Genomic DNA, 21,780 nt, shown 5'->3' on the forward strand with positions numbered 1-21,780 from the left:
ACTGGGCTACAACATAGGGCCTGAGGCTCTGGGGAGCACATGGCTAGATTGCCTCATTATAATGTTTTGTGGCTTCGCACATATCCCTGCAGAGATCTTTCCTAGAGCTCCGCTGCCGAAGATACAGAATGGCAGCACAGCTCCAGGGGAGCTCCCTTCGCCTCTGCCGTGCCATGATGACTCGATGACGTCATGAGCCAGCGCACACCAACATGTACATACTGGCCAAAAGTAGCAGTGGAACCTCAGGGACCGGAGAAAAGTGCCAGGGAAACGGGAGCAAGGTGAACATGTTTTATTTTTATTAATATGTGTATGGGATGTGTGAAGGCTAATACTGTATATATGTTGCTATGTGGGTGTTCATACTGTATATAAGAGTTATGTGGGGGCTCATATTGTATACAGGAGGCTATGTGAGGGCTCATACTGTATATAAGGGGCTCATACTGTATATAGGAGGCAATATTAGGGCTCATAATGTATATAGGGAGTTACAGTGGCATGTAAAAGTTTGGACACCCCTGGTAAAAATTACTTTTATTGCAAGGCCTAAAGTTAAAGATGACACATTTCCTTTGTATTTTAGGCAAAAATATATATATATAGTAATATTTTACATTTTAAAAATTACGAAAAAGAAAAGGAGCCGATTCAAAAGTTTGGCCACCCTTGAAGATTTGTGTGCTCAGATAACATGACCAAGGTTTCAGACCTTAATTAACCTTTTATGGTTACGGCTCATTCACTATCATCATTAGGAAAGTCCAAGTGATGTAAATTTCGCAGCTTTATAAAAACCCAGCCTCCTCTAACCTTGTGCCAAAAAACAACAGCCATGGGTTCTTCTAAGCAGCTGTCTAGCACTCTGAAAATATAAATGGTGGAGGCCCAGAAAGCAGGAGAAGGCTATAGGAAGATAGCAAAGCATTTTCAAGTTAGTTGCACTTTCCTCAGTTAGAAATATAATTAAGAAACGGCAGTTTACAAGAACAGTGGAGGTTAAGATAATGTCTGGAAGACCAAGCACAATTTCAGTGAGAGCTGCTTATAGGAGTGCTACAAAGGCTAATCAGAATACCTGCTTGACTACAAAAGATCTTCAGAAAGACTTAGCAGATTCTTGAGTTGTGGTACATTGTTCTACTGTTCAGAGACACTTGCACAAATGTGACCTTCATGGAAGAGTCATCAGAAGAAAACCTCTCCTGCATCCTCACCATAAAATTCAGGGTAAGAAGTATGCAAAAGAACATCTAAACAAGCCTGATGCATTTTGGAAAGAAGTCCTGTGTACTGATGAGGTGAAAATAGAACTCTTTGGCCACAATGATCAAAGGTATGTGTGGAGAAAAAAGGGCACAGAATTTCAGGAAAAGAACATGTCGCTAACCATAAAGCATGAGGGTAGATCAATCATGCTTTGGGGTTGTGTTGAAGCCAAAGGCAGGGGGAACATTTCACGCGTGGAGGGAAAATAGATTCAATTAAATTTCAACAAATTCTTGATGCAAACATAACACCATCTGTAAAAAAGCTGAAGTTGAAAAAGGATGGTTTCTACAAATGGATAATGATCCTAAACACACGTCAAAAACCACAATAGACTACCCCAGAAGGTGCAAGCTGAAGGTTTTACAATGGCCCTCACAGTTTCCTGATCTGACCATCATTGAAAATCTGTGGCTAGACCACAAAATAGCAGTGCATGCAAGACGACCCAGGAATCTCAGAACTAGAAGAATTTTCCAAAGATTAATGGATGAAAATACCTCAAACAAGAATTGAAATACTCTTGTCTGGCTACAAAAAGCATTTACAAGCTGCGATACTTTCAAAGGGGGGTGCTGCAAGGTACTAAACATGCAGGGTACCCAAAATTTAGCATTGGTTCATTTTCCTTTTTGTAATTTTTATAATGTAAAAGATGAAAATGTATACATTTTTTATTTCTAAAATACAAAGGAAATGTGTCATCTTTAACTATTTCATCTTCAACTTGGTTAATTGTTCTCTAACAGTAATTTTTACCACGAGTGCCCAAACTTTTGCATGCCACTGTATATGCGGACTCATACTGTATCTAAGGAGCTATGTGTGGGCTCATACTGTATACAGGAAGCTATATGGGGGCTCATAATGTATCTAGAGAGCTATGTGATGGCTCATACTGAATATAGGAGGCTATATAGGGGCTCATACTGTATTTAGGGAGCTATGTGTGGATTCATACTGTATATAGGGAGCTTTGTGCAGGCTCATACTTTATAGAGGAGGCTATATGGGGGTCCAATCTGTATATATGGAGCCATGTAGGGGCTCACAATGTATCTAGGGGGCTATGTGGGGCTCATACTGTATATTGGGGGCTATGTGAGGGCTCAAACTGCATGTAGGGAGCTGTGTGTGTGTGGACTCATACTGTATGTAGGGGGATGTGTGTGGGCTCACACTGTATATAGGAGGCTATGTGGTGGTTCATATTGTATGTAGGGGGCATATTGCCTGGGCTTATGAGCTGTTATCCTTATTTCAGTACAGCTTATGGTCTACTTTTCTTGTCTTAATTGAAGGAATTCCCTGATGAACCCCTGAATTATAAAAAGAGAGGGAAAACACATCAGAAGAAGATGCCATTAAGCTAAGTATACAACTGTTCAGGCCATTTATGATATGAAGGGTTATTCTTTGTTTGACAAGGACATTATATATGTTTCTTCTTGGACTTTGTTAGGGAGCTTTTTTTGTGGTCAGATTGTTGAAAAATATTGATGATATACCCCTCTGCCCACAAGTATCTATATTGTATATATTTAGACATGTTTATCACATATTATCCGATCACCTATTGAGGATGCCTGGCCATTTAGAGTAATGGTAGGGCTACATAGGGGCAGTCGTCAAGGAGCGGGGGTGCTATACCGTTTCAACTTAGGGTGCCAACCTGCGCTGTCAAGAAGGGAATTGTGAAGGGCAAATCTAATCCCTATCTACCCTCATTTCTGCTCTTTTTTTAAATCCCTATTTTTCTGTGCAAATGTGTGTGCATTTATGTCTTCATGTATTGGTTTTTAAAACTAATTAAAGAGAGAGTGTTTGAAGGTTTTTTTTGTTATGGTTTACATGTATAAGGGCCTCATAGGTTGATCACTTTGGTTGTTGACTGATGGGGCTATGTGGGGACTCATATTGTATTTAGGAGGCTATGTGGGGGATTATAGTTTATTTGGGGGGATGTCAGCATACTTAATTCTGCTCAATATTAAGTAATACAATTAATATAAAAAAATTATCATTAATATTAATATTAAGCAGAATTCATTTCAGCCTAATGTTTCGACCACCACAACAGTCATGGTCTCTCATGTGGCCCCTTGGGAAAATTAATCCCCCCTGTTCTATTTTATATAGTGCTGTGTTATGAACAGTGCTGTACATAAGGGAAAAAATTGCGAATAAACTTGCGATATTTTGAAAAATATTTGTAATTTTCCATCTACAATTGTGCACCAGAGCATGTGTGTGTTACATAAGTTATCAGATGATCTATCGAAGGGGATCATGTGACATGTCATGTGATACATCGAAACCCTGGGAGGGGCCCATGCCTTCTAAACTGCCCGGGGCCTTGGCTACTCTTAATCCGCCCCTGAATACAGTGAACAGATTATTTATGGCGATATGTAAATGGCATAAAAAAATGTCGCAATGGATTTTTTTCACCCATAAATAAATTTAAGAAAAATCGAATGCTGAGTAGCATAAAAGCTGCATTTGTTTCTGTTGATTTCTTCTGCACGTTTTCCATGCAATATATATTTTCTCTGATTATTGCATAATTATTGATGCAGTTTTTATGCCTTTTCCTTTTCATTTGATGCGTTTTTTGGTGCAGATTTGAGGCAGCACTATGTGATGCTTTTTTATAGTACAAAGCTTTGATTTTGTACTGAAAAAAACAACTGCAATTTACAGTCATTTTTTCAGGCTCTCCTTAGAAGTTCATAGTGAAAAAAACACCAAACCTGCTCAGTTCAACAGTGTTTTTAGACCCACAGCAGCCAGGAGTTATCATGAAATCACATCCACTTTGCTTGGACAGTTAGGCCATATTCACACAGAGTGAATGCTGCTTTTTTCTGCTACCTTTAACTGTCGAAGCAAAGTGGATGTGTTTTCATGAAAACTCCTGCCCACTGTGCATCGAAAGATGCTGTTGAACTGTGTGGGTTTTTTAACCATACACTTTTATGTAAAGCCTGGAAAAAAATGCATGTAAAAAAAATTGAGTTTTAAAATGTAAAATCCAAGCTTTTCTGTATTATAAAAAATGTATTTAAAATGCTGTTTCAAATCTGCACCAAAGAACACCAAATAATGGGGAAGAGGTATGAAAAATGCAGCAAGAATGCAATAATCTGAGAGGTTTTGTTTTGCGTAGTTTGGTGTGGACACCTGCAGAAGAGATGTAGATAAAAATCAGCAGAAAAAATGAAGCATTTACGCTATGTGTTAACACAGCCTTACATATGTGTTTGGCAAAATGGCACTTAAAAAGAACTAAAGTTCATCTAAAAAAAATACCTCATATAATGTAGCTTATGTGAAAATGAAAAGGTTATGTCTGCTACAGTTATGAATGAATGACCAAAATATAAATTCAAAGGTCCCAAAAGTCCCTGTTTTGGGTCCACGCTCAAGTGTCTTTGGTGGTCTGCTGAATGTTCCTCACTGCCACCATACCCACTTTTACATCTCATCCTGCCAGGGTAGAAAGAATTGTAAAATGTTGGGGCAAAAGGGTATTTTATTGGCATAGTAAAAAAATATCAAGGCACATAATTGGGAGGTATGCCACACACGCCTTCAACAGGACCAATTATTACAGTGCAGCACTAAGTACCTCCTAAACAGTGCAAAACAACACAGTGCACCTTTGTTCCCTTTCCCAGTCCACCGCAAAATGTGGCATTATTGCCCCCATTTCCATCCTTCTAGCACTGCTAAAAAGCAATCCAGCAACATTGTGCTTAATTCAACAGGAGAGTTTTTCTCAGAGGAGATTTTTTAAGGTTTCCTCTACTTGTCTGTTCAGAGATTCCATGTGGTCTGTTTTGTTTTAGCAAGTGACAAACAGAACAAGTGATTAATTTCATCAGTTATGCTAACAGAAGCACCCACTGATTATTATGGGGTCTGTTTAGTATTACAAAAAAAATTCAGCATGCAGAACTTTTGTTCTAACAGTCAGAACCTAGATGTTTACCCCATATTAATTAATGAGTGCTTCCATTTGCATAGCTCACCTATTCTGTTTTTTCCTAAGACAGAACAGTTTGTCTTAATAGATATTAGAACAGATCCTAAGGTGCACACAATGCTTCAGCAATTCTGAAATTCTCATAATCACAGATCCCCATAAGGTGAAAAGGTAAATAACTGTTTTATTACATCAGATACATGCCTCATCATGTCTGAAACATTGCATTGCATGTATCTGCAGTAATAAAGCAGCTTGGTTTTCACCTTATCAGGGGCTATAGTTACTGTATGTGAATTTCTGCACTTCACCTTTGGAAGCACTAGTACCACTTTTTCACCCCTCCCCCACTGAAGGCATTAGTGCCACTCCCTTCCCACCCATCAACATCTAGAGACACTAGTAACCCTCTTCTCATCATCCACTGGAGGCATCATTGCCCTGCTTCCAAATCCTCCACCATTCTAGTGAACCCCCTCACTACAAGATTTCCTCCTCTAGAGAAACTAGTGCCCAATTTTCTCACCCATCTTTCACTAGTAGAATTGTTGCCCTCTTCCTCATTAGCAGCAGTTTATCTCCTCCCTCATCCCAGATTGCAGTAGATTTATTACCAGAGATAAGAGGGAATGTATTTAGAGTTTGCCAGGCTCCTCTCCTACCTCCCCTGCTGTTCAAATCTAAGGTGCTGACTAACAGAAGGACCTGTACACTGCTAGACTGGTTAAGTGACACTTTTCCTTGCGCCTTTCTACCCACAGAGACTGCACTGATTATGCATGGCTTGTATTATCAGTACAGTCTCTACTTTCTGTGCCCAGGTGGCACCCTGACAGCTGGATACATTGGTTATCAGTTACAGGTCCGACTTGCACCATGGCCCTCCATACCCATATCATCATACAAACTACTGAGCTAAATGCAAACTTCTTCCCAACCTCCACATCAATAGCTCCCAACCCTCCTCCATCCTACCCTGTTCATAGGTCAGCTCATGCACCCACCCTTAAGGAAACAGGTAGAGAACTTATAATGATGCTGAAAAGATGCCCTTACAGATCAGGACAAGCTGATAATATAGGAAAGGCCACAGCTGATTCATGTTCCTCAGTGTGGCTTCCTCAGCAGTAAATCAAATTTATTTGCTTATTTGTGGAGCAGCAGCACCACTTATAGCAACGCTTGTATTCAGCACTCTCTACCAGCCAGCATGCAAGGTTGGCACCAAACCCATCCTCACTCATCATCCGCTTGCACCTCCCCCTAATTTATTGATAGCAGTCAGGCAGAGAGCTCAAAAGCATTTTAAAAAAAATAAAAAGTAAAATAATTTCTGAACTCTGTCGCCTCTCCCTACAACTTTCTGCCATAAACACCGGACCTCCAGCACCTAGTCGCAAATACAGAGTGGGTAACAGTCCGACTGTAGGAACCACTAATGATCTGTAGAATGGGGAACTTTTATCCTCGTCAGACTGAAGCAGCAGTGTGCAAGTCAAACCGCCACACCATTCTATCCATGATACTGCTGAAAAAGCTCAGTGGAGTGTTTCGGAGCCCCATAAAAGTCTAATGTAGCAGTAGTTAGGCACTGCTGCACAATTTTAATAGAGATTATAATGCCCCATTCTTTCAATGGATGCAGGTTCCAGCGTTCAGACCCCTCACTAATCTATATGTTATCACCTATCTTGTTAATAGCTGATAACTTTTCTTCACCGGACCACCCCTTTAAGAAGTAAACATACAAAAATAATATACATTTTAGAATAAGTATTCATCTATCCAAAATTCTCTGGGTTAATGCTACTGAATGCTCACCAAAATAAAATGGTGATTACCTCAGAAAAAAACAAGCAACATTCAAAAGATATAAATAATACATAATAAGTAAGTTTCAACCCTGTTCTGGGAACTCCATCTAATTGCCTGACGACAGACTTGGCAAAAGGTTGACATTTTTTAAAGTGTTTTATATCTGCATATATTCCATCCTGTGTCTGCAAGTTATAGTCTTTGGTTACCAACACTGCCTCTTGGATTTTCCTATTCTAACCTATATTAAAGTTAAGATAGAAATACACTAGCAGAATCAAGTTTCTTCTGGAATTACGGTACCAGTGATCTGAAACTCATTGTCAATGTTGGAAGATATAAAATCTTGGTGTGTCAATCTAATCATAACCCATTATGTTGAGCGGACACACACTACTTTATACAGTGGTTCCATTTTTCTCCATAACGTATAAGATTCCTTTTGGCATTTCTAAATGTTATGCTGTTCTTTTGACCCATATTGGTAAATCTAAACTTAGAATTGCTGATATTATACTAACATTTGTTTCTTCACATATTGCATACACACATAATTGATTTGACAGGCTTTTCACAACTCTAATTCTTCCATCCACAAGTGTGCATTTGCTAAAACAAAATTATTGATTTTTATTTCTTTTTTCATAGTTGCTCTAAAGCAGTATAAGCAGAAACTTGCTACTGTATCATTCCGACCTCAAAAACTGAAAATTATTGCTGCTCCTCCACCAACAGTGATTTTATAGACAGGAAAACTTTACAGTCGGTGAGGACATCAGGGGTTCTGATGAAGAAAGGGCAAAATGCGCATTGGGGCGGCGGAGAAGACATCACATGTGAGTGCCTTACTTAATATAACCTTAACCCCTTTATGACTAATGACAGACATAGCACATCATGAGCAGGTGTCAGTACCCACATCATGACGTGCTATGTCCATTATGACTTTAACTGGCACTGTGTATAAACACTCAGGGACAGTTCCGTGCCCACAGTTGTCACTAACAGCTAATCATGCCAGTGGTCCTGGCATTCAGTGGGCTATGATTGGTCAATCAGTCAATCTGACTGACCGATCACAACGTGATCGTGCAGGAGGGGCTGAAATATCTGCCCCACCTGCCCTATCGCAGCAGGAGCTTGGTGCTGCTAGTGGCAGAGCTCCTGCTGTGACAGCCAGGGACAGTGTGAGCACCGCTCATGGTTGTTTAACATCCTAAATGCTGCGATGGGGAGCGATCACAACATCTAGGAGTCAGGGAGAGGGAGGGGAATTCAGATCGGCGCCCCTTCAACATCACCGCGGGGGCCCGATCATTGACATTGTGGCCCAGGGTCATCATGATGACCCCCAGGTCACCAAGCTATGGAAAGCTTCTTAGACCATGTTGAGAGTATGTTCTAAGCAGCTTCTCTACAGGTATAATGCATTGCAATCCTAGTGCATTGCAATGCATTATACCCGCAAACAAAGTAAAAAAAATAAAAAATAAAGTGCCATAGAGTGACTAAATAAAAAAGTAAAAAAAAATGTAAAAATATATATTTTTTTAAATTACAAAATAATAATAATAATAATAATATTAATAAATATTACACATTTTTATAAAAAAATAAATAAAAATAAAAAAGTACACATATTTGGTATCGCTGCATCCGAATCGACCCATCTATAAAACGTTCACACTAGTTAACTCTTTCAGTGAACGCCGTAAAAAAAAAAAACTTGACAAAATATGTTTTTTTATCATACCACTGGAAAAAAATTGAAATAAATTGTGATCAAAGGGATTTATGCAAATAAAAGTGGAATAGCTGAAAACATCATCTAGTTGAGCATAAAACAAGGCACCATACAGCTCCATCAGCTAAAAAATTAAAAAGTTATAGCTCTCAGAATAAATGAATGCAAAAACAATTATTTTTTCTATAAAAGTTGTTATTGTGTAAAAGCTCGAAAACATAAAACAAGTTATAAATTTGGTATTGTTATCGTACTGACCTGAAGAATAAAACTGCCTTATTTATTTTAGGACACTGTTAACGGCATACAAAAAAATAACCCCAAAAAACTATTCCTGAACACAAAAAAACAATATAAATCTGGTATTGCTGTAATCGCACTGACCCAAAGAATAAAGTCATTTAATCACTTATACTGCATGAGGAACAGCAAAAAAAATAAATAAAGCCAGTTGACCTACTATTGAGTAGTTCATTCTGCCTCCCAAAGATTGCAGAAAAGCTCGTCTCTCATTTGTTATGCTCTCTACGCTGAGCGCTTGCATCGGGGTTCCCGTGAAAATCTCTGAAATACATGATTCAGATGGAACCTCCGGCAGAAGATTCCCTATAATGAGGCAGATGGCGACACTTTGACGACGTCTGTCCTATGATCTGGCGGTGTCCACATTTTTTGGAGTGCGTTCAGCAGAAATTGTGTGACATATTTTGGTGCTTTTTTTCCCCATTTCCCCATGTAAAAATGTGAAATCTGGGCTAAGACTATTTTTTGTGGTAAAAATGTAATTAATTTTCTTCACTGCCCAATGGTATAAAATTCTGTGACACACCCGTGATCTCAATATGATCATTGTACCATTAGATGAATTCATTGAGAGATGTAGTTTGTAAACTGGGGTCACTTATAAGGGGTTCTGCTGTTTTTGCAACTCAGGGTCTCTTCCTGTGGGTAATGACACCCGTAAACCCATACAGTAAAATCTGCAAAGTAATATGGCACTCCTTCCCTTTTGAGTTTTGCACTGTGCTTCAAAAGTTGTTTTCGACCACATATGGGATATTGGCGCACTCAGGAGAAATTGCACAACAAATTTTCTACTGTTACCCTTGTGAAATCTAAAAAATTTTGGCTTAAAGAATATCTTTGTGGGAAAAATGTGAATTTTTATTTTCACACCTCTATGTTATAAACTTTTGTGAAGCACCTGGAGGTTCAATGTGCTCACCACACATCTGGATACATTCCTTGAGGGGTCTAGATTCCAAAATGGGGTCATTTGTGGGGGAGTTTCCACTTTTTAGGCACACCAGGGGCTCTCCAAATGCATCATGGTGTCCACTCTCGATTCCAGCCATTTTTGCGTTCAAAAAGTCTAAATATGCTCCTTCCCTTCCCAGCCCTGCTATGAGCCTAAACAGTAGTTTTCACCCACATGCTTGGTATTGGAATACTCAGGAGAAGTGGCAAAACTAATTTTGGGGTCCATTTTCTCATGTTACCCTTGTGAAATTAAAATAATTGTTGCTAAAGTAACATTTTTGCGAGAAAAAGTAAAATATTAATTTTTTTCCTTCCACGTTGCATTAAATTTCTATAAAGCACCTGAAGGGTTAATAAACTTTTGAATATGATTTTGTGGACTTTGAGGGATGTAGTTTTTAGAATGTTGTCACTTTTCGTTATTTTCTGTTATATAGGCCCCTCAAAGTCACTTCATTTGCGATGTGTCTAAGAAAATTTTTTTGTAAATTTTGTTTGAAAAATGAGAAGTTGCTGATCAATTTTTAACCCTTCTAACTTCCTAACAAAAAAAATATGTTTCAAAAATTGTGCTGATGTAAAGTCGACGTGGTAAGTGTTATTTATTAACTATTTTGTGTGACATAACTCTTTGGTTTAAGGGCATAAAATAAAGATTTTGAAAATTGTGAAATTTTCTAAATTTTTGCCAAATTTCTGATATTTTCACAAATATTGGCAAGTCATATCAAACTAATTTTACCGCTATCATGAATTACAATACATCTCTAAAAAGCCTCAGAATCAGTGGAATCTGTTGAAGCATTCCAGAGTTATTACCTCATAAATTGACACTGGTCAGATTTAAAAAATGATAAAATGATGCCCGGTCATTAACCTACTAAGTGGCTCGTTCCTTAAGGGGTTAACATTACAGACACTTCATGCTTGCACAGTCACTTTATACCTTAATCTGGTCACTATTACAATGCTATATGGTACATAAACCTGACCTGATTGATGCAAGGTTTTCATTAAGTTAACTGTACTGCAAGGGGTCACCCTATAATTTTGTCAGGTACTTCATTCTTTGGACTTACTCAGTGGTCCTCCTCAGCCACCCACACAGATGGACACACACTAGACCTCATCTTCACCCGACTCTGCTCCGTATCTAACCTTACAACCTCTCCCCTACCCCTATCTGACCACCATCTACTCATGTTCTCATCCCTGTCCTCCTCACCTGTCACCCATGTCCATCAACTAGCACACCCCCGCAGAAACCTTGCACATCAAGACACTCACACACTCTCTGACTCTATTCTACCACTGACATCCATATCTTCACTCCACGACACAGACAGCGCCACTGTTTTCTACAATGCCACTCTTGCATCAGCTATTGACTCTGTCTCCCCTCTTAGGCATGGCAGAGCACGACGAGTCAATAGGCAACCCTGGCACAGCAACCTCACTAAACAGCTTCGATAAGCATCCAGGGTTGTGGAGCGGCGTTGGAAGAAAACACATTCTCAAGATGACTTCACTACATTCAAACAAGCAACACCCAAACAGCTATTGAACACTTTTAAATCTCTCCTCCGACCTCCGTCATCTCTGCTGAGGAATTTGCCACACACTTCAAAAACAAGATTGACCAAAAAAGGCAAGCCTTTACTGCCCAACCAACACAACCCTTTTGTTTTCCAAACCATTGCCCTTTCCCCTTAACCTCCCTTCCCAACATCACAGAAGGAGACCTTACTCGACTCCTCTTCAAATCACACCAAGTACACACCACTTGAGTACTCGACCCCATCCCATCCCACCTCCTCCCCAACCTCACCCCCATACTCATCCCATCCCTAACCCATCTCTTCAACCTATCACTAACTTCTGGTATCTGCCCTGCTGCCTTCAAACATGGCACAATCACGCCCATCCTCAAAAAGCAATTAATCGACCCAACCGCCCTGTGCAGCTACCGCCCCATATCTCTGCTCCCATTTTCCTCCAAACTCCTTCAGCAACACATTCACGCTGAACTTTTCTCTCACTTCTCATCTAACTCTCTCTTTGACAACCGACAATCTGGCTTCCGCCCCCACCATTCCACTGAAACTGCCCTTACCAAAATCACCAATGACTTACTTACAGCCAAAGCTAACAGACAATTCTCTGTATTCCTTCTTCTTGACCTGTCCTCTGCTTTCGACACATTTGACCACTGCATCCTACTACAGATCCTCTCTTCCTTTGGCATCAAAAACCTTGCCCTATCCTGGATCTCCTCATACCTTTCTAACCGCACATTTAGTGTCTCCCACTCCCACACTACGTCCTCACCCTTCCCCCTCTCTGTTGGAGTCCCTCTGTCCTAGGACTCCTACTCTTCTCAATCTATACCCTTGGCTGGGAACAGCTCATAAAATCCCATGGCTTCCAGTACCATCTGTACGCTGATGACACCCAGATCTACCTTTTTGGACCAGATGTCACCTCTCTGCTGTCCACAATAGCAGCATGTCTAGCAGCCATATCCTCCTTCTTCTCCTCCCGCTTCCTCAAGCTCAATGTGGATAAAACTGAACTCATCATCTTTCCCCCATGTCGCATATCTTCCCCACCTGACCTTTATATCACAATAAATGATATCACACTTTCCCCTGTACCTGCAATCCACTGCCTCGGAGTAACCCTTGACTCTGCCCTGTCCTTCAAATCCCACATCCAAGCTCTCGCCACATCTTGTCGCCTCCAGCTCAAAAATATTTCCAGAATTTGTGCTTTCCTCAACCCTCAATCTACTAAACGGCTTGTGCATGCCCTCATCATCTCCCGCCTCGACTACTGCAACATCTTCCTCTGTGCTAACACTCTTGCACCCCTCCAGTCCATCCTGAACTATGCTGCGTGATTAGTTCATCTCTCACCTTGCTACTCCTCTGCTATCCCCTTTGCAAATCCCTTCACTGGCTCCCAATTGCCCAGCGTATCCAGTTCAAACTACTAACACTGACTTACAAAGCCATTCATAACCTCTCTCCTCCTTACATATCTGAACTAATCACCCGATACATTCCCTTACGCAATCTCCGGTCCCCCCAAGACCTCCTTCTCTCTTCCACACTTATTCGTTCCTCACCCAATCACCTCCAAGATTTCTCCTCAATATCCCCCATCCTATGGAATTCTGTGCCTCAACACATCCGAATATCCACCACACTTGGATCCTTCAGACAAAACCTAAAAACCCATCTCTTCAAACAAGCTTACAGCCTGCCATAACCTTGCCTGCTGCCACCTCAACAACACCGGTGCTACCGCAACCTCCAAACCTACTGTCTCCTTCCCCAGTCCTCTTCCCTCTGTAAGGATCTATCATTGTTGGTTTGTTTACTGTAAGTGATATCTGTATTTGGTATGTAACCCCTCCTTATGTACAGCACCATGGAACCAATGGCGCTATATAAATAAATAAAATAATAATAATTATAATACTAACAACACCCAATAGAAATAATCTGATAGAGAGGTCAGATGTGAATGAAAGTAAAAAACCTTTAATTATACAATAGGGTATGTGGTGGCAAAGAAAAACAGCACACACACATGATAAAACAATGTGAAAACATCAGTTCTAAATAGAATAAAACATAATTAGATACATAAAGTGCAGAGCAGTCACCAGGGCAAGGTAAGAACAACTAGTTATGAATGTAATATTGGTATGGTATATCTAGTATTAATCAATAGTTATAGGCCAGTAGTAGAGCCACATTACATGTAAAAATAAATCCCATCTATCTAAGGAGCATCACGTGTATAAGATCATTATTAGGAGGTTCAGAGTCAGTAATTATGTGGGAGGGTAATTGGTTTAAGTACTTGTACTTATCCCTGGGTCAAAGGTTTATCCTCCAAAGGGATTCTTATAACGCTACTCAAACAGAACAATCTATTGATCCATACTCATGCTGTTTACTTCCTATACATATATGCATCTATGCACAGGGTAGTATCTGTATTTGTACCTTCTTAATGGAAGACCAATTATTGCGCAAGCCCTGGACCAGATGATGTCCTGCCACTAGTGTGGCGCTCACCCCGACCCGTGTTTCAGTGCGTTCATCATCAGTGGGTGACGTCAGACTCGGAATGTGTGGTTAAAAAGGATTGGGGATGAAACAGATAAATGACGCATGTGTCACCTGTTCTCAATCAAGAAATCACTTAAATAAGACCTGCCTGACAAAGTGAAGTAGACCAAAAGATCCTCAAAAGGTAGACATCATGCTGTGACTCAAAGAAAATCAGGAACAAATGAAAAACAAAGTAAATGAGATCTATCAGTCTGGAAAAGGTTATAAAACCATTTCAAATGCTGTGGGACTCCAGCGAACTACAGTGAGAGCCACTATCCACAAATGTCGAAAACATGCCACTTTGTGTGCAATTCTAATACTAAGCAATCACCCCCTACATGAAATAGTAGGTTGTGAGTGATTGTCTCATCAGTATATTGCACCTGTACAACCACCATCTTTGTTATATGGGTTTGCTGCATCCTGGTAGTGCATTAGGTCTGAAGAACTGAGCAGTAGTGATGAGCGAGCATGCTCGCTACTAGAGTTGAGCCACCCCCGTAGTGTTCGGGTATGGTTCGTCGAACACCGGTGTGTTCGCCGAACTGTTCGTCGAACTGTTCGTCGAACACCGTCGAACACCGTTAAAACCAATGGATGGCAAACAAAAACACATAGAAACACATTGAAAACACCTTCAAAGGTGTCCAAAAGCTGACAAACTGCTCAGAAGACACAACTAACACATGGAAATTGACAAGCACATATAGTCATGTGAAAAGAAAAGAGGTGGAGGAGTAAAAGGAGGGGGAGACACAGATATAGGCATGTCATGCCCTTCTAAAATCAAGAAAGGCTGGAGTAAAAATCTAAAATCAGCCTACCAACACCCAGACGTCGTGACAAGAAAATTAAAAAAAGAAATATCTTTAGGTAGAATGGCGGTTCCATTCAGAACAAATTCCTTACAAGACGTAGTGGTATCCCCGTTGTGAGTTGTGCCAAAAATGGAACCCAATACATTCGGACTAATCCACCATTTGTCATATCCAAGGGGCAGGTCAGTAAACGACAACATCAACGCGGAACCAAGTACAGTAGTATATACTGTACATCCTTTGACAAGGCAATCAGGCGGATCAAGAAGTTGGGAAGGGTCACCCTAATGGCCAAATCCGACATTGATGCGGCATACCCGTTACTTACTACCTGTGCCTCCGAATAGTGTCCACCTATTGGGCTGCTTCTGGGAAGGAGCACACTGTATAGATCGCTGATTGCCCATGGGGTGGTCCTGATCCTGCTCACTATTTGAGGCGTTTAGTTGCTTCCTCGAATGGGTTGTAATGGACTTTTCTAAGGGGGCACATATTATCCATTACCTCGACAACTTCTTATGCCTGGGCCCAAAAGATTCACCTAAGTGTGAATACACGCGGTAGTCCACCTGTGAGAAGGAGAGAGATGGAGGGAGAGCGGACTCCACAGAGCCGAGGGGTTAGATGGAGAACGGAAGAAGGAAAGAGGGCAAGGGAGGTAAGGGAGTACAGTGGAAGGCCGACGTGAGCTCCCCCACTTTCCTGCTGGGCGGGGAACAGCCTTGGGAAGAAAAGCCGCTTGCGCATCCCTTTGAGGTTACGGACGCGAGCGGGCAGAGGGACTAAGCTGGAGTGCGAAGCCGACACGGCCAGTCCGTTCCTGCCCGTGTGACCTCCGTGTCGCCGGGTTTGTGCTTGAGCTGCGGTGGACCCTGACGGCCTGCCCCCCTCTCCCAATACTGGTGGGTCGAGCCCCCCCGCGGTGGAGGCAGGTCTAAGCTCTGTAATTTAAATTGGCTGTGTAATTAGAATGAGTACACTTTAAATCGTTTTACAAGGATCTATTGGATGGTAAGTCTGATGCCAGCAGCCGCGGTAATTCCAGCTCCAGTAGCGTCCACTAAAGCTGCTGTGGTTAAAAAAACTTTTATAAGGATCGAGCTTGGCGGTCCACCCCAAGGCGTGCTACCGCCAGTCCCAGCCCCATAGCCTTGGGGCGCCTCCCCGATGCTCTTCACTGAGTGTCCCGGGGGGGCCCGAAGCATTTCCTTTGAATAAATTAAGTGTCCAAACCACAGGTGGTGTAGCTTGCTTAACAACTGGGATACTCCGTTGACTAGCAGACACTGCTACTAGGCCCAAAGTATTGCCTGGGCTAGATGCAGTTAAAAATTTGTGATTAGATCTACAGGCAGTGGCTACTCCACTGACTAGCAGACACTGAAGCTTTGGAGAAGACTTGTGATTCCCAGGCTATGGTATGAGTAAACAGCTCTTCAGACTCAACCATCTGTGTTACCCCAAGCCATAGTGTATGTAGTTTCTTACGGTTAAAAGGGGGGGGGGAGAGACCCGACCCACCTGGAATTGACGATGCCAACGTCATGTAAAACACAGCAAGGGGACTCCAAAAAGAGTCTCCATTTTTCCTAAAAATTGTGGCACAGACACCACTTAAGTGGCATCAATTGTCCCAGGGTTGCTTAAAATGGTTGGTGAGGTGATTTTCCAAAATCCTCAAGCTTTTATTCTCCTCAGGATGACACAGGTGGGGCAGATGGTGGTTGGCCCGGCCCGCTAGGCCACATTCTAGTACAGTGAGCTTCGCATTGCAACTTATGCTTCATATCCATGTGACGGTTCAAGCATAAAGTAGTCAAACTATTGTTTTTTTGGCCTCTACTTAGCTTTTGGTGACAAATATTACAGATAACATGAGTTGGGTCATCCTTAGCGATCTCAAAAAATGCCCAGGCTATGCAAGGTTTAGAGCCCATGCGACACTGCTACTAGCAATACTAGCAAATGATTGGCTGGGTTAGATGCAGTAAAAAATTGTTATTAGATACACAGGCGGTGCAGCTAGCTTCACAGCTGGACTACTACGCCCAAAGTATTGCCTGGGCTAGATGCAGTAAAAAATTCTTATTAGATACACAGGCGATGTAGCTTGCATCACAGCTGGGCTACTACGCCCAAAGTATTGGTAGACTAAATAAGGAAGGAGTCACTGACTGTGGTGGCCCCTCCGCGGCTGTGGCGATTGGTCATCCCCTTTCGCTGCCCCTTACTCAACGAATTCACAAACATCTCCAGTTGGTTTGGAGTCCCATTATGCCCAACAAAAACCATATGCCCCACAACAAAGCTATCGTTCTTAGGCATCGAAATCAACACCACAGCAAGGTTATTCTGCCTCCCATGGGAAAAAATACCAAAACATTACACCTGATCGAGGGTTTTTGTGCAGTATGGAAAGTAACACTACAGCAGATGCAAGTATTACTAGGTCTCCTCGTGTTTGCGAGCCGGGTGATGCCAGTCAGAAGGGTTTTTTCTCGTCATTTATCGCCCGCAACAAAGGGGGCATCAAAACCGAGTCATAGAATCAGAATCAGCTGGAAGCTACGGGCGGACTTAGAGGTGTGGAAAACCTTATTATAATCATTCACGTTATTTATGTCAGCAGAACAGTCCAACATTGAACTAAGATTATTCACCGGGGCGGCAGAATCAGGCAGATATGCAGCGATACTAAATAACCAATGGTGCACAAGCTTATTGCCTCCATATTGGGCAGAACAAGTGCTGACAAAAAAACAGACACTTCTGGAACTCTTCCCAATAGTGGTAGCAATAGAAATAAGAGGCGCGCGCCTGGCTAACAAAAAATACGCTTCATAACAAAAAACACCAGCCTAGCGCACTGCATTAATAAGATGGCATCATCGTCTCTCCCAGTGCTAGGCCTACTACGCCGGCTAGCATTCCTGTGCCTAAAACACAATGTATGGGTCCGCGCTAGCCACGATGCTGAGGGGTCTAACGCTGCTGCTAACGTTCACAATTCAATTGACAGATTTTCACAGAGCTCCTCCCCAACGCCACTCATCGGGCAACAGTTGCCCACCCTCCCTATGGGATCTAGTGGCAAATAGTTGATGCCATTAATAAGAGCGTCAGTTGCCCCGTCGACGTTTCAAGCAAACGGTAAGGCATGGGAAGAGTGGACACGACTAGTAGCAGGCAGACGGGTTGACCAATGTGAACAAGCCAGATTACAAGTCACCATAGAATTTCTCCACCAGCTAATGATGAGGGGCATATCAGGGGCATCAGCGCAGCGGTGTCTGACCGGAGTAGCATTTCACTTCCAACTACTGAATTGGGAAGATGTGACAAAGAGATTCATCATCAGACAATCCATAAAAGGGTGGAAAAGGGGTCAGCCAAGTCAGGAGTGTAGACGTCCCGTGTCACTAATACTGATATCTCACATCATATCCCTAACACCATTAACATGACACTCACAATTTGAAGCAACACTACTGTCTACTGCATTTGTGATCGCCTTCTTCGGGGTGCTATGCATAAGCGAATTAGTCCCTCAAACCAAAATTACCACCAGTGGAGGCTTATTACACCAGAACGTAGTCATAGCCAATAATGCAATATGTCTATGCATACGCAAATCGAAAACGGTTCCAGCGGGCAGGGGCACTTGGGTACTTCTACAACCCACAAACTGTACGCTGAGTCGGGTAACAATAGTAAAAACATATATAACCATCAGATCACAAGGTAATTTCTTCCTATCACACATTGATGGAACGCCATTATCAAGATACCAGTTCCAAGCTATATTTAATAAATGCCTAACATCGGCAGGGAACCACCCCAAAGATTACGGGACACACTCATTCCGCATAGGCGCGGCCACGGAAGCAGCAAGAGCAGGACTGTCAGAAAAGGAAGTTCAGAGGATAGGGAGATGGCGATCCACGTGTTTGGCGAGATACATAAGACCGGACTTGTTATCCTAACGTGGTTTGTTTCTTTTACAGGTGACGCTAAGCCAACAGTGTGAGTGATAGGCCACTCGTATATATATTGGGCACAAAAAAGGGCGAAAGTCCGCCCAGGCGGGAGGAAATTAGAGTTTCATAACACATATTTCAACTGGAGAGGTATTAGAGGCCTGCAATGGCCACAGGTACTAATGGAGGTAATCAAGGTAGGGAGAGAGGCAAGACGTCTGGTCATCTTAGTTATACAGGCCGGGGGAAATGACCTAGGTCATCACAAGAGCGCATAACTTATGGCAATAATGAAACTAGACACTGAGCGCTTCAGAGAATTTTTCACAAAACTAACTATAGTATGGTCAGAGATTGTGCCGATAGCGGTATGGCAAGGTGTGCGAGACATCACGGCCATCGAATTGATAAGGCGGGTAACAAATATTCGGATGGTAAAATTTTGAAGAGACAGAGGCGGTGTACTGATACGACACCGACAACTGGAAGGAGATAACAGGTCTCATACGGCCCGACGGTGTTAACTTAATGGATATTGGACTGGATATATTCCTGTCAGGACTCCAGGACGGAGTGGATCAAGCGTTAAGAGTGATGGATGGGGGTCAGAGTCCTGCATACGCGTACACAGGATCCTCCGTGGCCTGGAAATAGAAAGGACATGTTGGAGAGTTACACTTGTTGGCCAACTTGCCGGTGTGGAGACACAGGGCATGCTGCAACAAGCTGAATTATTTTAGAAATAAAATGCCTTTCTAATGGAATGAGTATAAAGAGTTAATAAAGCTGTGACCGATCCTCACCCATCCAGTTGTAAGAGTTACATTATTGTATTGTCAAGGAAAGGGGGGCGGTAGGGGGGCTGAGCGTCTGGGTTTGGTTGGGGGTGCCCACAGTTTGCCTAGGCTAGATGCAGTTAAAAATTCTTATTAGATACACAGGCGGTGCAGCTTGCTTCGCAGCTGGGCTACTACGCCCAAAGTATTGCCTGGGCTAAATGCAGTTAAAAATTCTTATTAGATACACAGGCGGTGCAGCTTGCTTCAGAGCTGGGCTACTACGCTGACTAGCAGACACTGAAGCTTTGGAGCAGACCTCTGAGTAAACATCTCTTCAGACTCAACCATCTGTGTTACTCCAAGCCATAGTGTATGTAGTTTCTTACGGTTAAAAGGGGGGGGGGGGAGCGACACATCCCTCCTGGAAATGATGATGCCAACGTCACGTAAAACACAGCAAGGGGACTCCAAAAAGAGTCTCCATTTTTTCCAAAAATTGTGGCACAGACACCACTTAAGTGGCATCAATTGCCCCAGAGTTGCTGAAAACGGTTGGTGAGCTGATTTTACCAAACCCTCAAGCTTTTAGTCTCCCCAGGATGACACAGGGGTAGAAAAGTCCTTGCGGATCCATGATTTGTTTATCTTTATGAACGTGAGTCCGTCTACATTCTCAGGGGACAGCCGCGTGCGCTTATCTGTCAGCACACCACCAGCACTTGGAGATACTCCTGTACCATCCTCTCTAGGCGTTGACTATGTGTCAGACTTCTTGTCTCCTGTGGCCTTGCAAAGGATGGTCTAAAAAAGTGGTGAAACGATTCCACAAAATTGCTGTTACCAGCAGATACTGTGTTACTGTTATGGTTTGAGTGATGAAGACTCGACAGTCCCACGGTTGGCAAGTTAGAACTGTGAGATTCACTACGTGCACCACTGGTGTTTTGTGGAAAAGCACATGTAAGATTCTGCAACAGCATCTGCTGATACTCCTGCATGCGTGAATCCCTTTCTATGGCAGGAATTATTTCGGCAAATTTACTTTTGTACCGGGGATCTAAGAATGTGGCAACCCAGTAGTCGGGATTACTTCGAATTCTGATAATCCGAGGGTCATGTTGCAGGTAGTGCAGCAAGAAGGCACTCGTGTCTTGCCCATCCAGGAGGACCAAGTCCTTGTTGTGTTGGTAGCGAGGTAAGAATCATGCTTCCTTCCTCTGCCCTCTCCCCCCAACCTCGCACAACAGAAATCTGATCAAGGTCTCCCTCATCTGATGAGTCTTCCATGCCCATTGCCAGTTCGTCCTCCACTTCTTCCTCGGCTCCTGCACCTTCCTCAACAGTTTGGCTGCTACCATGCACCCTGGTTAATCCCTCTAACCCACCCTCCCAAGCCTGCCGCCTTGGTGCTGCCGACCGTCTGGACCTTGGAGATGTTATCCCTTCCGCATACGACTCCACCTCTACTTCCTCCACCTCCTCTTGTCTGACCACCTGACTCCGAATTCTGTTTAACGTGTGCTCCAGCATGTAAATCACCGGAATAGTCATGCTGATAATGGCATCGTCAGCACTAAACATCTTCGTCGCCATTTCAAAACTGTGCAGAAGGGTGCATAGGTCCCTGATCTGAGACCACTCCTGCAGCGTGATATGCCCCACCTCTGGATCTCGTTGGCCCAGGCTATACGTCAGAATGTATTGCACCAGGGCTTGTCGGTGCTGCCACAGTCGCTGCAACATGTGCAGAGTTGAATTCCACCATGTTAGCACATCGCATTTCAGCCGGTGAACTGGCAGGCCCAGCGACTTCTGTAGAGATGTAAGTCATTGAGCTGCGGGATGCGAACAGCGGAAGTGAGCACACAGCGACCGTGCCCTCTGCAGAACACCATCTAGTCCGGGATAGTGGCCTAAAAATTGCTGGACAACCAAGTTCAACACGTGAGCCATACAAGGCACGTGTGTGACACTGCCCCGGCGAAGGGCCGCACCCAGGT

This window comes from Phyllobates terribilis, unplaced genomic scaffold (assembly GCF_046119375.1).
Source record: "Phyllobates terribilis strain yellow unplaced genomic scaffold, ASM4611937v1 Scaffold_1__5_contigs__length_1240528914, whole genome shotgun sequence".
Lineage (NCBI taxonomy): Eukaryota > Metazoa > Chordata > Amphibia > Anura > Dendrobatidae > Phyllobates > Phyllobates terribilis.